Raw genomic sequence first — 8,567 nt, 5'->3', positions numbered from 1 at the left:
GACTCCTTCCCACTGGCTACCTGTGGATTCCTGCAAAGAAGGACAAAAGGGCGCCCTAGCGCTCGTTTGCACTCCGACGCTCAAGTCAGCTAGCAAGAAACACCAAAACTATGCACCACCGTATCGGAGCACCGTGAATGGCACTCTGAAGGTGGTCAAAAGAAACTGTCTCTAGTGTCTATTTTCTCCCTCTGGAAAACAACCTCTCTCTCTCTAGTCCCTTGTCCGTAATCTCAAGACTCGAGCAAGCAACTAGAGTGTCCTCTGGGAAAGTCTGCCAAAAGTTCGAACCCCGTTTCCAACATTCGAGGCGCTATTTAAGCTACTCCCGCATTCAAAGCGCCTTAAAGCGCATTTAATTATAAAACGTTCAGCGCATTTAAGACGTTTAAACCGCTTGGGAGCATTTATAGTACCTTAAACGCTCGAAACGTAAACTGTATTAAATAACTTTAATTACCTTGTACCTGACAAAATGGCGTTTCTATTCTGACTTGGCTGCTGTATACGTGGAGGGCCTCACAGCACCGTGACCCCATCTGGGGGTATTTCCTCGTGTGAGTCCTCCTACCTGGGACTGCATCTGCGCAAGGGGTGACTTTTTGGGTGCCAACTCATGCCCCCAAACATCTGGTCACTCACTACGAGAGTGTATCTACCTTCCCCTTGTACCCCGCACCTGGCTACCCTGGGCGTGACCCTCCTCATAAGTCGTATCTATCCCAAGGGCGTCTCTGGGGCGGCAGGGGCACTTCACGAGTCAGGTTGCTCTACACTGGCGCTATTACTATGGCCTTGAAGCCACCTTTCTCTTTTCTTTATTACTTCCCCGGATTATCGGGATTTGAGGCCGTCCCACAGCGTCGCTCCCTCCATGGTCTTTCCTACCCATGGGTATCGGGGAGCGACACTGTGATTGCCTTGCTTTTGTGACACTTGGCCTTGGCAACGCCCTAGCTGGGCGACGTCTTGGCTTGGCGACGCCAACACCTAGGCGACGCCTTACCTTGGCGACGCCTCCTCTCGGCGACGCTTCCTCTCGGCGACGCCTCCTCTCGGCGACGCCTCCTCTCGTCTCCTCACCTAGGCGACGCCTTATGTTGGCTTTGACCCCGACGTTGACTTTGACCTTGACTTTGTTAACGCCCGGATACGGGACGGTACAACAACAACTACAACGATAATATAGTATAATAAGAGAGGATATTTTAGTCTTTTGCTGTTGCTAGTATGATTGGGCTAGGGTGAAGAAGCTGGTAGAACAAAATAAAAACGAATAGGCCCAAATACATTTCTTCCGTATCAAGAACAATATAAGCGCGCCCTGAAAACGAATATACGACGTCGTTTATAACTTCCCTCGTAGATTAGATTCAACCCTTGTCTAAACCCTAAATAATCGTTTTCTAACTAAAAATTGTCTAGTCACCCGATTTTAATTTCTGTAATCCTTCCATCCTTCGCAAGAAGCAATGTCGAATTGAAGATCCCTGAAATAGTTTCCAATGGACGTGAAGGCTTTGGTGAAATCAAAGAGAAAATGTTTGACAAATATAATATCTTGGCTTGTGAGATAAAAATTAAAATAAGCAGGAAAATAATGGAAATATATTTGTACCTGTGTGGATGTTGGGGCCTGAGTAATGTTGATCCACGTTGATACATAATTTGTTGTCGTGCTGGTAATCTTCTAGTTCTTCAAACTTCTTTCTCCTTCGTGCATGCATTCTGTCGGTCGGCGGGGGTACCTGCGATTGCACTCTGACGCTCAAAAGTCAATGCTCGTGATTAGTCTATTCTCTTAGCATATTAAAACATTCCTTTCCCCCTTTCAGAAGTTCCTTTTATAGGTTGACTTGTGCCTTCACATTCGGGTGGGCCAGATAACCGGTTGCTCGTGTAGTGGTCTTAAGGTCGTGTGTAGTGGTTTCCTGATGTTACGAGAACGTGTTTCGACGTGCCTTTGACCTATTCAATGTTGAGTAGTAACTGCCTTTGCCACGTATTTATTATTTCATATTATTTATTCATACCTTCGGCCGTCCTGGGTCCGACCGGTACACTTGCCTCCCAGGCTAGAGGGTATGAATGGCCGAAGAGTCGTATAAGATGGCTGAGAATTCCAAGACAATGCATGATATCTGGCATCATTGAATGCATGACAGAGATGTGACGTTTGGCAGAGCCGCCATTTTGGGGTCTATTGTTTCATCCGATGGCTTCAACGGTGGGGATTTCGTGTCGTTTCGAATGCCGAGTCGTATTGACCATTGAATCACGATAGATCTGACGGTGTTGGACGAATGCTGGATAAATATTTCTCTCACCTTGCTGCCTATAAATAGAGCTTTGCCTTTAGATTTGAGGGTTTACACTTTCTCTTTTCTTGCTAGGATCACACTGCTTGCTCCGAGTGCCGAGCGATTGCGATTGTCATTTCCCTATTCCATTTGTTGTTAAGGTTAGTAATGCCATCCTTTGTAGCGTCCTCCCATAGCGTAGATTCGTCCTTGACTCGTACTGCAACTGGTAGTGCGAGTCAATCGTCGAACGACCCATCCTACGATTGCGTTGACCCGGCTGTTCTTAAAATCCCAACTAGAATTAGGACCTCTGAGGACTTAGATAAGTTTATCTCTACAAACGAGAATTTCTTAGCGCTTGATTGTCCGACTGAGACGTTTGCAGTGTAACCGACCGTGTGTGTCACGGTCGGGAAAATGTGCCGTATGACTTCTGTACCGTCCCGTACCCGGGCGTTGACTAAATCAAGGTCAAAGTCAACATCAGGGGTCAAAGTCAACGCAAGGCGTTGCCTAGGTGAAGAGACGCTAAGCGCCAGCGTCATCAACCAGGGCGTCGCCAAGACGAGGCGTCGCCTAGGGAAAGGCGTCGCCCAACCAGGGCATCGCCAGATCAAACAGTGCTAAAGCAAGGCAATCACAGTGTGGTTCCCCGATACCCATGGGTAGGAAAGACCTTGGAGGGAGCGACGCCGTGGGAAGGCCTCAGGTCCCGATAGCCCGGGGCAGCGATAAAGAGAAGAAAAAGGTGGCTTCAAGGCCATAGTGATAGTACCAGTGTAGGGCAGCCTGACTCGTGAAGTACCCCTGCCGCCCCAGAGACGCCTTTGGGACAGATACGACTCAAGAAGAAGGTCACGCCCAGGGCAGCCGGGCGCAGGGTACAAGGGGAAGGCAGATACGCTCTCAAAGTAAGTGACTAGATGATTGGGGGCATGAGTTGGCACCCAAAAAGTCACCCGTAGCGCAGTAGCACTCCCAAGCAGGAGGACTCACACGTAGAAACGTCCCCAGATGGGCAGAAACGCCCCCAGATGGGGTCACGGCGTTGTGAGGCCCTCCACGTGTACGACACCCATGTCAGAATAGAAACACCCTTTAGTCAGGGGTCAGGTAATTAAAGTCATTCAATACAGTTTCCGTTTCGAGCGTTCAAGTACTATAATGGCTCCCAAGCGTTTCAACGTCTTAAATGCGCTACGTTTTCTAATTAGATACGCTGATTGAGTGCGTTACATTCGTAACTAAAGGCGCTTTAAGGCTCTTTAATGCTTGGGTAGTTTAAATAGCGCGGAGAATGTTGGAAACGGGGTTGGGACTTTTGGCAAATTTCCCAGAAACTCTCTAGTTGCTTGCTCGAGCCTTGAGGTTACGCACAAGGGACTAGGGAAAGATTTTTGCTAGGAGGAGAAACACACACACACATATACACAGTTCGTTTTACCACCTTCAGAGTGCCATTCGCGGTGCTCAGAGACGGAGGTGCACAGTTTTGGTGTTTCTTGCTGGCTAACTTGAGCGTCGGAGTGCAAACGGCCGCTAGGGCGCCTCTTTGTCCTCTTTTTTGCAGGAATCCGCAGGTAACCAGTGGGAAGGAGTCCCTAGCTGACGGTTGAGGTCGCGCACGAAGACGTCCCGGTCAACCAGACGGAACAACTTCTTTTTCGTATATAATAAATTCTTTTCCAATTTGCACATAACTTTTCCATTTGATGATTTTACCATGGGAGTCCTTCGGATTCTCAATGTCGCGCCTACACAGTTGCATCCCAACTCATGGGCGATTCTTCAAGTCTTCCGAATTCTATGCCAAATTTTTTCGCTTAAACCTACCCTAGGGTCATTCCTGTACTATTACAATATGCACCCCAGCACTCCTGTTAGTTGGTTGTCGTTGTCTAGCCGGCCGAGGAACGTTCGCTTCGCTGCTTATACAACCTCATATAATAATTTCAAAGAAAATTACTTTAATATTTTTGTGGAACCTGACAGCCGAGACCTCTTCTACAATGCAGATGGGACAACTAAGTTTTCCTTCCACTGGATGGAGAAACCCAACCAACTCGGTAGTTGGTTGTGGAAGTCGTTATCACCCTTCGACAAGGAGATTATACTAGTTACTAACCAGTTGCCCTGTAGGCTGCCCACCTGAGAACTGATAGCCCTGTATAGGTCATCTAAGAAGTGGCAAACTTAAATGGTATGTGAGTTTACGCGCTTTCGATCATTCTTCTGTTAAGTTAATGTAGTTTAATTTTACATGCATTTTGCAGGAATTATTCTGAAGATGGACCCAGACCTAAGCAAGTTTATGAAGAGCTTGAAAAAGCAGGCAGACAGACACAAGATCTCCATCATCGCTGGGATTGCGCCTCCAACGACTGCTGTAGAATTGGTGCCGCCCGAGGCTGCCATCTTCGCTCCGGTTATGAGCAAGAAGAGGGGGCGTCCACCAAAGACACAACATCTAGAGGTGGGAGCATCGTTCGGTAGAGCGATCAGTATGTTGGGCTTATCGCTAAGAGTCGACCCCACCATGCAGTTTGACCTTCGTTCGGAGGATGAAGGTATATTGGCGGTCGTCCCCACTTTGGATCTGATAGAAGAGATGGTGGAACTCCAATGTCGGGCGACGGTGGTAAGCAGAGCTATCGGTGATGAATTAAAGAGGGCTGAGTCGGTCATGATCCCCAAATTGAAGGCCAAGCTTAAGGACTCGGTCGTCTCTTTGAAGAATGCTCTAGAAGCTGTCGATGTCTGTCGAGAGGAGAGGCGGAAGGAAAACCAGCTTGCCCAAGAAGAACGGGAAGCTCTCAAGGTCACCCTTGCTAAGGTGATGGCCGAACGAGACAATCTTTTAAAGGAAAAAAACTGACATGACGGCCGAGAAAGATTCCCTCAATGCTGAAATTGAGAAGTACCAAGGGTATATGCTGCACATTAATGCAGAAAGCTTCAATCAAGGCGTTCGTCGGGTGGCATTTTTCCATGGCGTGTCGGGCGACAACTTGCGATATGACTTGGGTAAAGATGTGGTGAATGGCCAACTGGTGTCGCTTGGGGGTGATGAAGCCGATGATGCTGATCAAGTTATGGAAAACCCAGTAGCAGAAACCGCTCAATCGGACGAGACCATTGAGATATTGTAATTGAAAATTTATCTGGACCCGGGTTGTGAGCTTTGAACAATTTATTTTGTGCTTTACGTTTATCTTCAACTACACTGCACGAGTACTTTTATTATTTTTGTATTTATGTATATATATGCTTGTTTTTGATAAATCATGTTTGCTTCGCTTATATCTTACCGAACAAGTAGTATGAATAACAAAGTACTGACCGAACGACTCGGTGGATAAGTATTTAATTTCTTGTAAGAATGGATGGCTTTAAACTAGAGGGGGGGTGAATGGTTTAAAGAGGGATTTCAAAAACTTTTAAGTCAAGAATGAAATTATCTCAAGAAACAATTGATAAGGAATCTAGTTTGCCAAAACAATAAACAAAAACAACAGCACCAGAAAAACAATTGGTTGTTTCGCAGAAACAATCGGTTGTTTATACCAGTTTACAAAATCAAAACTGAATTTAAAGAGTTAAGGATAGAGAGAATGCACCCATATGTTTATACTGGTTCACTCTAAACCCAGAGCTACATCCAATCTTCTCAGAAACCACTGAGGAATTCCACTAAGCAATCAAACCTAAATCACTTACAACACAACCAAGAAAGTGACCTTGATCCCCTCAAGACACACACTTCTCTTGGCCAACACACCAACACTAAGAATGCTGATCTTGATCCCCTTAAGAACACACAACACATCAAAGCAAAACACACAAAGATTCTTGTTTAACAGATACAAGGATTACACTTGTTACAGAAACAAATCTGAAATCAATACAAGCAGAAATCCTATCTCACACACTTTGATCAATCTCAATCTCTAAGCAATCTCAACTCATTGAAAAACTCAAAAACTTGTGTTAAAATCTATTTACTCAAATCTGTTTTTCTGAATATATTCAAAGATATTGTTTGTTATCAAATCTTAACAAGCTTATTTGTTCCCGCTGGTTGACCAGATTGTGCTTCGTGCGTAGCTAAGACCCGCGTATCAAGGACTCCTTCGTCTTTGTTCCAAATCTCCTCCCTGTGCCACCGTGAGTACCTGAAACAGAGAGAACAAAGGGGCGCCCTCGCGACCGTTTGCACTCCGACGATCAAGTCAGCTAGTGAGAAACAACAAAGAACACACCTCCGTATCGGAGCACCGTGAATGGATGCTCTGAAGGTGGTTGAATAACTGAGCAACTGATTTCTCCCTAATTGCCTGTGCGTACAGTGGGTTCGCTTGCAAGCAACTAGAGTGTGTGTAAGACTGAGTCTCGATCCCTGTCTCAAACGTCTAAAGCATTCAAAGCGTCTTAAAGCGCATTTAAGGCGTTTAAAAAGTTCAACGCGTTTAAAACGTTCAAAGCATTTAAAGCGTTTAAAGTGCTTTAAAGCGTTTGAAATGTAAAGTGAATAAAAACGTACCTTAGCAAACTTTCAGGGAAACTTATATACCTTGATGTTTCAATGCTTACTGTCATGTGTTCTTCTGACTTGATCGCTATTCTACGTAGAGGGCCTTACAGCGCCGTAACCCAACCTAAGGATATTCCATCGTGTAAGTCCTCCTTCCTTGAAGTGCACCTGGCGCAAGGGGTGACTTTTTGGGTGCCAACTCATGCCCCCCAGCCTCTAGTCACTCGCCCTGGGAGTCTATCTACCTTCCCCTCGTACCACGCACATGGTTCGCCCCTGGGCGTGGCCCTCTCATGGGTCGTATCTGTCCCAGGGGTCTACCAGTTGTGGCGTGGGTACTTCACGAGTCAGGTTACCCCCTACTGGTACTAGAACTATGGCCTTGAAGCCACCTTTCTCTTCTTTTTATTACTGTTCTGAGGTACTGAGGCCCCTCGTGGTGTCGCCCCTTCCACAGTCTTTCCTACCCGTGGGTATCGGGGTGACACCGTCGATGCCTTAACCTGGCGACGCCTTAACCTGGCGATGCCTACACCTGGCGATGCCTTAAGCGGTCAACCTGTTGACTTTCCTCCCTGGGCTCCCTGGATGGGTCCCACCACACATTTGACTTTGACTTTGACTTTGGTCAAGCCCGGGAACGGGACAGTACACAAGCCCCCCAGTCTTGAGTTGAAACTTGTTTCAGCAAAAAGACTAAGGCCTCGCCCTATCATCCACATGGCATTCCTGCTGACGTGACATTCCCTTGAGCAGTTGACGTGACATACTCTGAGCAGCTGACGTGACATTCTCTGTGCTGAAGATGTGACGCTTTAAGTTGCTCGTTAATCTTTTGACACGTGGCTCAACCGCACGGCCATCACTTAGCGCCTCTCGCGCTCCTCAAGTTAACGTTATATCTTTCGAAAACGCGCGCTCCAAACCACTGTTTCATTCACTCTTTCGCATTCCCTCCACTGTTCATCTTCTCAAACTCTCTCTGCAACCTTCATTCTCTCCTTCGCACTCTCAATCTTCAACCACCCCGATACTCAAAAGGTATGGTTTTTCCTCTTCGATAACTCTTTCCCTTTACTGTATTGCTCTTATAACTGCCTGGGACTGTTTATATTTTCTACATTTCTGTGTTTTACTTGCTTCGTCGTTTCCCCTGTTCTTCTCTTCTCGCGTGGGTAGGGTTTTCTAGGGTTTCTCTTCCCCTTTCTGCCTTAACCCCATTTGTTAAACCTTTTTCTTTTCTTCCTTCTTCAGCTTTTTCATCAATCCATGGCGCGCACAAAAACGACCGCCAATCCACCACCCCCAGGGATCAACTATAGGGCTCACTACCCCTGGGCCTCCGATGAACTCTTAGCCGAATGTTCGACTCTAACCACCGTTGAAGACGTGGAGAACCATCTAGGTGACCCACATTTATACAACTTCAATGCCTTCTCCAGCAGACATGACACCCACATCTCCGTTCGTCACGCCACCCCTGGGGAGTCGGTCTGCGTGGATGATAGGCCCAACGACGGGAAGCCCTTTTTCTTCCTCTACCAGACGGTGTTCAAACGAACCAGTCTACGCCTTCCCTTCTCAGGCTTCGAGAGGGAACTACTTACTGAAATCAACGTCGCCCCTGCCCAGCTACACCCCAACAGCTGGGCATTCATCATGGCGTTTGAAATCTTGAACGGGTACTTGGGCCTGCTACCCTCAGTGGACATCTTCCTACACTTTTTTGAAGT

The sequence above is a fragment of the Phaseolus vulgaris genome, chromosome 11, assembly GCF_000499845.2.
Source record: "Phaseolus vulgaris cultivar G19833 chromosome 11, P. vulgaris v2.0, whole genome shotgun sequence".
NCBI lineage: Eukaryota > Viridiplantae > Streptophyta > Magnoliopsida > Fabales > Fabaceae > Phaseolus > Phaseolus vulgaris.
This window is presented reverse-complemented; position numbering follows the sequence as displayed.